This window comes from Ranitomeya variabilis, chromosome 1, assembly GCF_051348905.1.
Source record: "Ranitomeya variabilis isolate aRanVar5 chromosome 1, aRanVar5.hap1, whole genome shotgun sequence".
Classification (NCBI taxonomy): Eukaryota; Metazoa; Chordata; class Amphibia; order Anura; family Dendrobatidae; genus Ranitomeya; species Ranitomeya variabilis.
The window spans coordinates 291,918,718-291,933,464 of NC_135232.1; the positions used below are offsets into that span (position 1 = coordinate 291,918,718).

Below are 14,747 nucleotides of genomic sequence, written 5' to 3' on the forward strand. Positions count from 1 at the left end.
CAGGCAATTCATGTTAGTGAGTTTGCTATTTACAAGTTAGTAGTAAAAAGAGAAAAACGGGCAGAGTCAGTAACTGGAACAGTTTGCTGTGTCTCTGCATGGTTAGTAGAAAGTGAGGTTAGTACAGCATGCTTTAGTTCCTGGTTAGTTTGGTTAGTTAATATTAAGTGGTGTTAGTTTTAACCAAAGCTGTAGACTCAGTTATTGCATTTACTGTGTGTCTGCAGTTGTTAGTATGTTAATACACATGCAGTTGGTCACCAATAATACGACTGGGATGCACACATAGACTGGTAACAACAGATATCAAAGTTATTTGATTGACATAAACTTTTTTACAGACGTTACGTCAATCTTAGGAACGTTGAATTATGCCTCATGAGAAATTATAGACCATTATCCTTCATGTAGCTTCCTTAAAGGCCTGCCATTCCCTAGACATCATAAATGCTCGAAACATGAAAATATGAAGAACATGTTAAGAGTTCACATTCTCATGTGTTCTTAGAAGAACTTTTGAATAGACACCGTGATATAAAAAAAGAGCACAGATATATTAATCTTTGTCACATTTTGCTTCCCTTCTCCTAGCTGATGATCCGTTTTTATATCACTAAGCCATTCTTAAATTCAATGACTATAACATGGACAAAGTGTATAATTGATTTGGCCTTAATCATTTGTATCGCTCTTATGAGGACAAAACAATACTTAGAATTTGTCAAGTAAAAAGAGTTTTCAAGAAGGAGGAAAGCACATGCAAGTCAACACACTTAGAAGGACTTGACAATCTAAAGAGTTCAGTCACTACATGACCATCAATTCCAATAAATGTGGTGTAAATGGAATGGGAAATGTTAATTGGAGCAATGAACCATGTAGTATATGAATATGATGTCATATCATCTCAAGGTCTGCTAACCATATTAGCTTCCAATCAGGCTGGAAGTGACCTATATTCTGCACATGTATCTCTATCATCTCTTCACATTTCCACAACCTTGATTTCAGTTTTTCAGTTTCACGTCTACATCCATTTCTAACTGTTTAAAAATAACTTTCAATTTGAAATTCAAACACAATATATCCGGAGGTAATGAGTCGTACTACTGAATAGATTACCAGAGCCATAAGTGGCAATTATTTCAAAATGTGTAATTCACCATACTTATCATTGCAGAGATTATAGTGGTGGGGAACTTGTATATCTCCTAATGACATTCCTCATACATTGAAGAGTCTAAAGTGCTCAAGAGCAAAACCCTGGGGTAATGGCTTCTTTTCTCTAATACTGCCGTGAAAATGTCATTTTTACAGCACATTCATACACCCACAAGATAGAGGGTTGAAAGTGCAAAAGAACAGTGCCCTGAATGACTGCATATTATGCTTTGACCTGTAATTGCCATATTCACAGCATGATCATTGACAATTTTTTTATAACCTTCAGGTACTACAGGATAATTAACATCAGCAGAGAAAAGACAAGTAGGTCACTGGTCGTACAACCTATAGAGAATATATTGCCTATTATAGTCGCCTTAAGGAACAGACCACATTTTACAATTATTGCATTAAAATAACATTACATTGCCGTACATCAATATTCGGCATTTACACCGGCAAGCCAATATTATTCAGTATGTCACAGACTGGTTTCTTCCTACAGTCCCTATCATTTCTACCTACAGTCCCTATATTTCTTTCTACTACCTTAACACATTAACTTTTTCCCAAATCAACAGTATTTTACCCATAAAATCACCAATAAACAGAAGCAATGGAAAGGTCTCCAACTTTATCTTCCAACTGGAAGACAGACTAGCAAAACATGAGATTAGAAAGCATAAGCATTTACCTTCCAGCGCTTAGGGAATATAAACATCTCATTCCCAGTCCACTCTCTCCTCCTTACACAATATTAAAGCTTTAGATAGAAAAGTAACATTAAAGCCATGGATTAATAAGCTACAGCCAGTCACTGTAATTATCCCTTGCCTGAAATCCATTAGATGTTCTTTGATATCTTTCAAAGTGCTTTGGCATTAGCATACAATGGCCGAGGAGGACCTTCCTTTAATAATCACTATGGATGAACCATCTCCATCAACCTCACAGGAAGCAAAGTACTGCTAACTACTTTATTGTACGCAGCAGATGAGTAATCTACTAATTCAAGCATAATATAAAATAAACAATCACATAAGAGCAGATGACATTGGAGAGGTAATTAGCTTAATTGTCTTTAAGCATCAAAGGAGTGTGAAAGCTTATTCCGATTTCTAGTTGCTAATTATTCCCATAAAGAAAACTGCATTTTCCAAGATAATCTGCTCAAACAAAACATCTGCAGATCATTTGAAAACGCACAAAGGTTCTAAGAGTCACAAAGCACCTTGTAAAATAAAAGGGAACTACGCAGAATAAAAAATAAAATAGCTTTTTCTCTCACAAATATATTGTGTTTCAAGGTTAGGAAAAGGCTAAATGATACATGGGATTGCTTCAGAGCTCACTGTGAGAAATCTTAATAAAGGAATAATGAAGAAAAAATGCTTGTCATAGATTACTAAATGGTAGATGTTCAAGGATGTGGAAAATGATCACACGCCTACACATATATGGTAAAACCTATGTCCCAAACCTACTTTTGATCAAGTGTCAAGTATTTCTAAACAGGGATTCACTTTTAAGACTATCCCAACTTTTTATAGCACTAACTGAATACCAGAATTCTGAAAATAATGCTAATTTTCACTTCTGACTGAGTACTGTAACGTCAAATCAATAGCTGACAGACTACAAATGGACTCCAATGGCGAAAGTATGGGAAAAAAGTGTCATATCATTTATACAGACAGTGCTCCAACTTTGTCACATAATGTATGTTAAAATTTGATCCTGAGGGTTGATCTCCAGAGTTGTGTCAAGGAGAGATGATTTACATAGATACATACAAATGGTAGTCAACGTGGATGTGATCAGGGGTATAAATATGGCAGGTGGCTCTTCCTGTCTTTTGCCAAATTAAACATTAGTCCGATCAATGATGCAATAGTTAATATGGGCTAATATAGAATAAACATTATGCTCTGGGGTTGGTCAGGTTAATTCTCTGGAAGAGTTACATATATATTTAGATTTAATTTCTTTCGAATCATCTTATCCATACTGGTTGCAATATGGATTTTCCTAAGTAAACTGACATACAACCCTACTACAGCAGATCAACACTCAGAGACTAAATTTCAATATATACTACATTATACCCCCTCATTTCCCAGCATACATCATACGTATTCAGCAGCCTACATAATGTACCAATTTAATTTGGTATTCTTCATTTCCTTTTCTTGAGCTGAAATTGGCATTCCAGTTTTCAATCATGTTCAAGAAACCATCTGTGCCGGTCCTTATAATAAAATCTCTCTCTGGTGATGTGATCACATTGTTGAGGTGTACTGTACGTGCAGAGTAACGGATCATGGCATCTTCCCTGCATGCTGCAACACATTGATTTTTGGAAATAGCACTCCGCAGACAAAGCACTTATCTGAAAAGAATTGAAATAAATACATCATCAAATGCCGTTCAGTTGTGCCTGCAATGTTATGTACCAGTAATTCAGTTCTGCTGCCTCCTAATTACATCTGGCCTCAAAACACATCTTAAATTCATGCTGATTGGCAAAGTAGGTGGCAGATCATTGTCACAAATTGTATACACTTGGGTCTTCAAGGCTTAAAGGATGATATTGATTAGTGCTTGTTGACATTCAGACAGAAGACAAAAATAATTGGTTCTGCAGATTATCGTACCTTTGGTTCATTTCCTTGACACAAAGAAGGTGTGACATATGACTGCAGGTTTATATTTAGTTTTACTTCATGATGAACTGACACTTTGGAAATTACCATTCAACATGTGATCTGGTGCAATTTCAAGCTGACAAGCAAATGATTGTTAGCTGATTAGTAAAATGAAGGCACTTATTTAAAGCTCCAGTCTCATTTATAGTTAGAAATGATGGAAGAATATTTTGCTTGTGCTATAACTGCAGTAGCCATTATATCTCTGTGCTGGCTTTTACATCTCTGTTGCAGTATATTCACTTGGTAGGTTATGCCCAACGCACAATCTGTTTTATAATTGTATATATAATAATAGTCATAATAAAAGCTATGTACACTGTAGTTGAATTTAATGGTTTAAAGTATCAGGACATAGTAAAAAAAATGTCTGGTCCTTAGAAGGTATAAAAATTAGGTAAATACAATCTCAGATGAGCAACAACACATCAAATATGAAACTACATCATTATTATTTATCAATAGTTAGGTCAAAATGCATAAACACTGTGTGAAAACTATGTACACCGCTACTATTTCTATAGGAACTAAGAAGTCAAGTTGCACGCAGGTGATGCTAATTAAATGCCTTTCATTCATTTTCATTAGAAAAGTGAGATCACCTCTATAAAAGCAGAAGTTTAGTGAATTTGCTGGACTGATGCATTCAGGCATACAGTGGGAGAAATAAGTATTTGATCCCTTGCTAATTTTGTAATTTTGTCTACTGACAAAGACAGGAACAGTCTATCATTTTAAGGGTAGGTTAACTTTAATATTGAGAGATAGAATATAAAAAAAATCCAGAAAATCACATTGTATAAATTATATAAATGTATTTGTATTTTGCAGTGAGAAATAAGTATTTGATCCCTCTGGCAAACAAGACTTAATAGTTGGTGGCAAAACCCTTGTTGGCAAGCACAGCAGTCAGATGTTTTTTGTAGTTGATGATGAGGTTTGAGCAAATGTCAGGAGGAATTTTGGGCCACTACTCTTTGCAGATCATCTCTAAATCATTAAGATTTTGAGACTGTCACTTGGCAACTCAGAGCTTTAACTCTCTCCATAAGTTTTCTATGGGATTAAAGTCTGGAGACTGGCTAGGCCACTCCATGACCTTAATGTGTTTCTTTTTGAGCCACTCCTTTGTTGCCTTGGCTGTATGTTTTGGGTCATTGTCTTGCTGGAATGCCCACCCTCAATGCATTTTTAATGTCCTGGTGGAGGGAAGGAGGTTGTCACTCAGGATTTTACAGTACATGGCTTCATCCATCCTCCCATTGATGAAGTAGTCCTATATCTTTAGCAGAGAAACACCCCCAAAACATAATGTTTCCACCTCCATGCTTGACAGTGGGGACGGTGTTCTTTGGGTCAAAAGGCAGCATTTCTCTTCATCCAAACACGGCGAGTTGAGATAATGACAAAGACCTCAATTTTTGTCTCATCTGACCACAGCACCTTCTCCCAGTCACTCATAGATGCATCCAGGTGTTCATTGGCAAATTTCAGACAGGCCTGCACATGTGCCTTGTTGAGCAGGGGGACCTTGCGGGCACTGCAGGATTTTAAACTTTTACGGCGTAATGTGTTTCCAATGGTTTTCTTGGTGACTGTGGTCCCAGCTGCCTTGAGATCAATAACAAGTTTCCCCCATGTAGTTTTAGGCTGATCTCTCCCCTTCCTCATGATCAAGGATACCCCACGAGATTAGATTTTGCATGGTGCCCCAGATCGATGTTGATTGACAGTCATTTTGTATTTCTTCCATTTTCTTACTATTGCACCAACAGTTGTCTCCTTTTCACCCAGCGTCTTACTTATAATTTTGTAGCCCATTCTAGCTTTGTGCAGGTCTATGATCTTGTCCCTGACATTCTTATAAAGCTCTTTGGTCTTTCCCATGTTGTGGAGGTTAGAGTCTGACTGATTGAGTCTGTGGACAGGAGTCTTTTATAAAGGTAACTATGTAAGACAGCTGTCTTTAAAGCAGGTGACAAGTTGATTAGGAGCATCTAACTGGTCTGTAAGAGCCAGAACTCTTAATGGTTGGTAGGGGATCAAATACTTATTACTCACTGCAAAATGCAAATGAATTTATATAATTTATTCAATGTGATTTCCTTGATTTTGTTTTTGATATTCTATCTTTCAATGTTAAAATTAACCTACCCTTAAAATTACGGTAGATTGTTTACTGTCTTGAATGCATTCTACTTGCAAATAATTTTCCCAAGAGCGAATGTCCAAAAAAATTCTCACAAAGTCAAACTGCAATACTAAAAATAAATTGCAGAAAAATCAAGAGCTACAGCTCAGAGTTTAAAGACCTCAGTTAACATATTAAATATTTAAGTTCATGAAAGTACATACCAACTTATAAAGTGCTTATACCCAATTTATACCTATGTTATGTTTTACCACTTTTGCACAAGAAAATCGTTTATTTTGCTGCTAATGCAGCTGCCCCTGGCTATAAAAACTGGGGAATGAATGGAATGCAGGGGAACGTAGCTACCTAGACTTGCGGTGCTGCGCCCCTGCTGGCAGAACCTAATATGAACTAATATTCTGAAATAATTCCCACGCTAGAGTTCATATGAGGTTCTGCCAGCAGGGGGCGCAGCACCGCAAATCTAGGTAGCTACGTTCCCCTGCATTCCATTCATTCCCCAGTTTTTACAGTCTGGGGCAGCTGCATTAGCTGGCTCCTGGTTGTAAAATTATTTAACCCCTTAGATGGATTTACATCGTGGGACATGACTGTACGGCGGACAGGTATGGGATATTGTTGTTTTTTTTATTTTAAATTTTTTTTCAGAAGACAAGGGTCGTCATTTGGATTGGACATATAATAAAGCTATTACAACACCATGTGTATTTATTTCATTAAAATACTTTTTTCCTAATGTGTGTGTATTTTTCTAACCCGAAACGTATAGGAATTGGTCCTAACGATGCCTCTTACCCTCGCTGGTCATGTGACAACACACGTCACGCAAGGTCCTGCAGGTCTATCCTAGTACCGCGGACTTCAACTACGAGCCTGCACACACTCGCACGCCGCTGGAAAGAAGGCTAAAGGAGCGTGAGTCACCAGCCGGGACCACGCTCCTGAAATAACTTTTTTGCTGCAACCATTATCTTCAGAAAAGAATCCCGCACTGCAGACTAAAGTACTACGGTGATGGAGGTAACCTCAACATTACATATCGCACACAGCTTTATCTGCAAGTTCATGTACTGTGGGGGACTCTGTGCACCAGTTGTTGAAATATTATACGCGCTGGAGTTAATCAACCTGACTTTTAGGACTTCATTTGGACTTATTTTATTCAGTTTTTATTGTAAATAGCCGACTGGCTGAATTTGGATTTTATTGAATTTCCAATAAATATGTCATTTATTTCTATAACCTCAGAAGGTATTTTTGCGCAAATTATGTAGTATGCTAAGTTGTTTTTCACTGACAATTTTGTGGTGTTGTCCTTTTTTTGCAGCAAATACCTCTGTGCAAAATCATTTCACGCCAACCCATTTTGACTTATACCTTTATTAATATTGGATTAATAATGGATAGGTGTCTTATTGACACCTCTCCATTATTAATCAGGCTTAATGTCACCTTACATTAGAAAGGTGACATTAACCCTTTATTACCCCATATCCCACCACTACTCGGGAGTGGGAAGAGAGAGGCTAAGTGTGAGAATAGGCGCATCTTACAGATGCGCCGTTTCTGGGGTGGCTTGGGGCAGATGTTTTTATCCAGGGGGGCCAATAACCATGGTACCTCCCTAGGCTATTAATATCTGCCCTCAGTCACTGGCTTTCTCACTCTGGCGGAGAAAATTGCGTGGGAGCCCACGCCAGTTTTTTCCGTGATTTAACCCTTTATTTTAACACCTAAAGCTCCCAAATTTTGCACTCACACACTACTAACATTATTAGTGAGGAATATGTAAAAATATAAGGGATATGAAATGGTTTACTGTATGTAAACCATGTCTTATATCCTGTCGGGTTTGATAAGGAGATAGCAAAAGCCGGCAATTGAATTACCGGCTTTTCTGCTATCTAGCTCTGTATTAAATAAATATATATATATATATATATATATATATATATATATATATATATATATATATATCAGTGAGACACACACATATATATATATATATATATATATATATGTGTGTGTCTCACTGATATATATATATATATATATATATATATATATATATATATCTACCTATACTATGTGTGGACATTTATTTTAGCTATCCTATTCTAACCTGTCAGTGTGATTTTACTGAACACCGCACTGAATTACCGGCTTTTCTCTAGAACACCACTGCGTATTTCTCGTAAGTCACACGCATGGTCCGTGTGTAATCCATATTTTTCTCACCCCCATAGACTTTCATTGGCTGATTTTCTGCGCAATACGCTGACAAACGCAGCATGCTGCGATTTTCTCAGCCTGTAAAATACGGCCCAAAAATATATGCCAGATAGGAGCTGCCCCATAGAGAAACATTGGTCAGTGTGCAATGCGTTTTTTTTGCTTTCATACGTCTGTATTCCTCTCTAGTGTGACCCCCGCTTTAATCACAATGATCTCCTGAAGATAAGTCACCAGCCAACATGTAAGCCGGAGGCTTTCTGATAGAAAACACTTGGCTGAACATATGCTCCTGTGTATGAGAGACTTTGCTAAGATGACTGTTGTATGAACAATCATCCAAATCATTGTTCAGCAGACAGCTGATTAAAGTCTATAACTTTTTCATGATTCCGTCACAGCTTTTTATTTTTTGGGGGAGTTTTATTGAGCCATTCCACAGGAAGGATAAATAATTCTCTATGGATACTGCTCATACTTGATACTGATGTTTTGAAAATGTAGTTTCTAGTTTTTTCATCACTTGCTTATCATTAACATGTTTATTAATCCGGTGATTTCCATGATTCCATGACTTTTCATTGTCAGTGCTACAATTTCACTGTGGAGCAGTGTTTATTAATGAATGTGTGAATCATAGGCAAATAATAAAAAAATATAACCAAACCCCCAAAACATAATGAACGAGTTTGAGTACCTCACATGGGAATACATGTACATGTGCACCTTGGCATGCAATCAATGAGGTTAATAATGATTATCTGAGGAATGTTATACCAAGCTGAATGCACTTAAGCATGCAAATCATCAAGATTTGCTGCTGGCTGCTCTCTTAGCAAAGACATCCCATGTGTGCCAGATGGGAGACAAGTCCAGAGACACTGTAAGCCTTGGTAACATGTTTCAGGAACCTAGCCTGCTCAAAGTAGCATGAGAAACAAGCAGCCTGGCATTGCTGTGTTGAAAAATGGCTACTGGGGTACTTTGGATAAATGGCCACATCACTGGTTCCACAATAAAATCAATAATAAAAAGCCACTAGTGTATCTGGAAAGAAGGCTGGACGGATCTGGCTATTATACGGTGCACCACCTGTCACATTCATCATGATAGTAGGACCAGAGTGATGTTACCTCATGAAGTCCTCATACTGGCATCGTCCACAAGGTCTCCAAACCAATCTCCAGCTTTCCTTGTGTAAAAAAAAAAGCAAAACTCATCACTGAAGAGAATAGACCTCCATTTCAGCCTTAATTACTATCTTGCTATACACAATAATAGCATTTGAGAGCAGTGGCTTAACTGAAAGTCTGACTTGTAGCCCAGTGTCAAGCAAATCCCTTCTTATGGTTTGTGTAGACACTGTTTGACGACTTAGACTTGGCTGTGATGTATAATTTCACTTGCAAAACAGAATGGATTAATCATAAAATCAGTGGTGCAGTCATTTGTATAAAGTGTTGAATGTTATTTACGCAACTTAGATGAGCATGCATTACATAAATGTGCTACCATGACCTGCAGCATCCCTAGACTGGTCTCCCATCAAGCATATCTGTGATGTCATTGGTCAGCAATTGCATAGAGAAATGCTTGTAAAGCATCTTGATGATTTTGCATTCAGCATGACAGAATATTTATCAGGCAACCATTATTAATGTCACTGATAGCATGCCAAGGCATGTAATTCGGTATATTTCTACACATGCACATACCAGATACTTACACAAAAAATTCAGCACATCCCAACTTATTGTCTTTTTAGGAACATTTTAAACAAAAATTAGCCTGTAGCACATGTACCTATCAGGAACAGTCCTTAAGATAGTTCTTAAAATCCAGATGACAGATCCCATGACCATAGTACGTGTATCCAGCCCAGTCGGCAGCCAATCTCCAATCTCCATAGGCCATCCATACAGGGGCACCAGGAACACACTAACAGATTCTTGCCCCTCGGCATAAAGGTACCGTTACACTAAACGATTTACCAACGATCACGACCAACGATATGACCTGGCCGTGATCGTTGGTAAGTCGTTGTGTGGTCGCTGGAGAGCTGTCACACAGACAGCTCTCCAGCGACCAACGATGCCGAAGTCCCTGGGTAACCAGGGTAAACATCGGGTTACTAAGCGCAGGGCCGCGCTTAGTAACCCGATGTTTACCCTGGTTACCATTGTAAATGTAAAAAAAAAAAAAACACTACATACTTACATTACGGTGTCTGTCACGTCCCTCGCCGTCAGCTTCTCGCACTGACTGTGTCAGCGCCGGCCGTAAAGCACAGCACAGCGGTGACGTCACCGCTGTGCTCTGCTTTTACTTTACGGCCGGCGCTCACAGTCAGTGCGGGAAGCTGACGGCGAAGGACGTGACAGACACCGGAATGTGAGTATGTAGTGTTTTTTTTTTTTTTACATTTACAATGGTAACCAGGGTAAACATCGGGTTACTAAGCGCGGCCCTGTGCTTAGTAACCCGATGTTTACCCTGGTTACAAGCGAACACATCGCTGGATCGGCGTCACACACACTGATCCAGCGATGACAGCGGGTGATCCAGCGACGAAATAAAGTTCTGGCCTTCTAGCTCCGACCAGCGATGTCACAGCAGGATCCTGATCGCTGCTGCATGTCAAACACAACGAGATCGCTATCCAGGACGCTGCAACGTCACGGATCGCTGTCGTTCTCGTTCAAAAGTTGCTCAGTGTGATGGTACCTTAACTGCATCAACTCTCTCACTAAACATGTGACTTATTGTTCTCCCACCCTGGGATAAGCCGCCTGAATGAGGAGAAGTTTTCATAAACCCCCCCAAAAGTGAACTGTGCATTATGGGATATTTTCCTCACGCTGAACTCATCACTTGGGACTGCAAGTGAGATCTCCTGTTGTGACAGCTCAGCTGGGTCTACTGTCCCATTCCACACAATGGGGCTAGTGGCTGGGAGAACAATGACTTGAGGTCCCTGAGACACTAATTAGAGTAATGGAATGATTTCTTTACATGATTACCAATCTTAAGGCCCCGTCACACATAGCGAGATCGCTAGCGAGATCGCTGCTGAGTCACAAGTTTTGTGACGCAACAGCGACCTCAGTAGCGATCTCGCTATGTGTGACACGTACCAGCGACCCGGCCCCTGCTGCGAGATCGCTGGTCGTGTCGGAATGGCCTGGACCTTTTTTTGGTCGTTGAGGTCCCGCTGACATCGCTGAATCGGTGTGTGTGACACCGATCCAGCGATGTCTTCACTGGTAACCAGGGTAAACATCGGGTTACTAAGCGCAGGGCCGCGCTTAGTAACCCGATGTTTACCCTGGTTACCAGCGTAAATGTAAAAAAAAAAAAACAGTACATACTCACCATCTGATGTCCGTCAGGTCCCTTGCCGTCTGCTTCCTGCTCTGACTGAGTGCCGCCGTACAGTGAGAGCACAGCACAGCAGTGACGTCACCGCTGCGCTCTGCTCTCACTGTACGGCGGCACTCAGTCAGAGCAGGAAGCAGACGGCAAGGGACCTGACAGACATCAGATGGTGAGTATGTACTGTTTGTTTTTTTTGGTAACCAGGGTAAACATCGGGTTACTAAGTGCGGCCCTGCGCTTAGTAACCCGATGTTTACCCTGGTTACCCGTGTGCTGCAGGGGGACTTCGGCATCGTTGAAGACAGTTTCAACGATGCCGAAGTCGTTCCCCTGATCGTTGGTCGCTGGAGAGAGCTGTCTGTGTGACAGCTCCCCAGCGACCACACAGCGACTTACCAACGATCACGGCCAGGTCGTATCGCTGGTCATGATCGTTGGTAAATCGCTATGTGTGACGGGGCCTTTAGGTTTGGCCTTATGTATGCATAAGATCTAGCCTGCACGTCTTCCTCTGTATACTGTCACTGAATGGAAACATTGATTCCTGAGGCTGAACTAACAAGCAAGCAAATTTCTAATAAAACACATCAAGCAAATTTCTAATAAAACACAGCAAGAAAATCTCTAATAAAACACATCAAGAAAATCTCTAATAGAACACAATATTAAGAATGGCATAACTAGTGCTAAGTGCCGAAAAAGTCTACATCCCTTAGAGCCATGAATTCTGCTGTACACCCATTGGTCCAGTAGGTTTCAGAACAAGCCAGCTCCTCACATTGATATCCCCTGGTTTCTTTATTGCCTGTGTTTTTCCATTCTGTATTTATCATATTTATGTGCTTCTTTGTATATTGTATTAATAAATACTATGTTGATTTTACGGGCTTGCACTTTAGTTATTGGTGTTCTCTTGTTTTTTTGTTAAATAAATAATGACCTGGTGTTTTATTCATTATGGTTCATCTAAAGTTGTATTTACCTAATTTCAAGACCTTTTAAGGACTAGATATTTTTGTTACCTTCTGATAAAAACATAGGATTCATAGAGTGTATACTTACCGTATTTTCCGGTGTATAAGACGACCTTTTAACCCCTGAAAATCTTCTTAAAAGTCGGGGGTTGTCTTATACACTGGGTGTCATCTTATAGGGCAGGTGCGGACCAATGTGCATATGGTGGGGGGAGTGGTCCCGATGAAGAAGAGAGGGGGCATCTCACAATGAAGGTGTAAGTAGAGCATCCCTTACTACCTCATTGTGGCAGCGATGCTCTCTGCGGGTCTCTGTGCTGGGAGGTGATGGCGGCGGATCCTCTTTGTGCAGCATGGGGGCTCTGTGCTGGGGGGCGGCACATGCTCAGATTCAGATCTCGTCCTGAGATCTTCGTAGACAAGATCTGAAACTGAGCATGCGCCACCCCAGTGGCCATTTTCCCAGCGGCGACCACATCGCAAAAATGGGGCTGCCGGGGCCCTCGGGCTTTGAGGAAATGCCGGCAGAGCCCCAACAATGCACAAAGAGCCACCGCCGCCCCCAGCACAGAGCCCCCACACTGCTGAAAGAGGAGCCACCACCACCCCCCAGCACAGAGACACACAGAGAGCATCACACTGAGGTAATCGGGGGATACTCCACTTACACCTCCCCTGTGAGGCGCGCCCTCCCTTCATCATTGGGACCACTCCCACCAACCATATACAGATTGGTCTTCACCCACCCTGTAAGATAACACACGGCGTATGAGAAGACACCCCCTACTTTCAAGAAGATTTTATATTATAACTGGAATAGTTGGGGGGTCGTCTTATACACCCAGTCGTCTTATATGCCGGAAAATACGGTAGTTTTTCCTGTGGCACTACATTTAATGATGAGTCCCAAAGCTTTAGAAATGGCTTTATAACCTTTTTCAGAGTTATAGATTTATAGTTATAGCAATTAATTTGTTTATCTTTTGTTCCAGAATTTATTTGGATCATGGCATGATGTCTAGCTCGTGATGATCTTTTGGTCTACTTCACTTTGTAAGGCAGGTCCTGTTTATGTGATTTCTTCATTGAGAACAGGTGTGGCAGCAATCAGGCCTGAGTGTAGCTAGTGAATTTGAACTCAGCTTTCCAAAGATGTGATAAACCACAGTTAATTTATGGGTTTTTTTCCACACAGGGCCCTTTAGGTTTGGATTTCTTTTTCTCTTAATGATAAAGATCTTTATTTAAACATTTATTGCTTTTCACATGTATGCTAAAGGAGATGAAGTTGATGAAGGTCCTGTTTTTTGTTAAATCAACAATCTGTTGAACTGGTAATGGCTACGTCATGAGCCATCATATACCATTAGGATATATCTTGATTAGAGAAATGGGGCACAATGCAAAACATGTTATTCATTTTTTTACTTGTTAATTTTTAAGACAGAACCCAAACCAAATGTTCAAGAAGCTTCAATTTCCTGCAAATAATTGTGATGTTATTGTTTTTTTGTAAAAAAAATAAAAAGCCAATATGCTAACCTTGCAGTAATAGGAGGCCACAATATGGACACCAATCTTCAACAGAACCCATACATGTGTAAAATTTGACGCAAACACAGGTCACCAGTCAACAAATCCTAGAAAAAAAAGAGAAAAAAGCAACCGACGCAGCATAGAGAAAATACATGCAGTGTGAATAAGGGAATCAGTTGTCTAGAATTTAATTGTTTGACCCCCCGAGGTAATCATGATATCTGAAAGGCACACATAAGTGGCTCATAAACATGTAATCAGATTTAATTTATATAACTTACATTAATGTACAAATTAGTTAAACTATTCCGGAATTTAAAATCCTGTACATAATGATAGATATGTGAATGATTCAACTGTACTTGACAAATTACGTTGTATTCAAAAGTAAGAACACTGACCTTATAAAAATGTTCATTTCCTATTGTAGTCACTATGTACGTACATGGTAACTTGAAGGATGAGGGTGGACCGGCTTCACAATAGCAATCCCTGGGGAACTAATCAAACCATAATTACAGTGCATGATTTTCATAACTTTAATAAAATATATGTTTTAAAGTAAGTAAAAAAATGTATAAGTACTGTAAGTATTGTAAGTAATGT

At 39.6% G+C, this 14,747-nt stretch overlaps 1 protein-coding gene across 1 annotated transcript in view; it reads right to left on the bottom strand.

The window, feature by feature from the left end:
- Nucleotides 1-2,127: 2,127 nt before the first annotated feature.
- Nucleotides 2,128-14,747, bottom strand: part of LOC143794423 (uncharacterized) — a 77,204-nt gene continuing 64,584 nt past the window's right edge. The window contains exons 7-9 of the mRNA XM_077280961.1: nucleotides 14,148-14,641; nucleotides 9,390-9,448; nucleotides 2,128-3,553 (exon numbers count right to left, since the gene is read on the bottom strand). The gene's annotated coding sequence lies outside the window, so the exon portion shown is untranslated. The remainder of the gene's footprint in view (nucleotides 3,554-9,389; nucleotides 9,449-14,147; nucleotides 14,642-14,747) is intronic.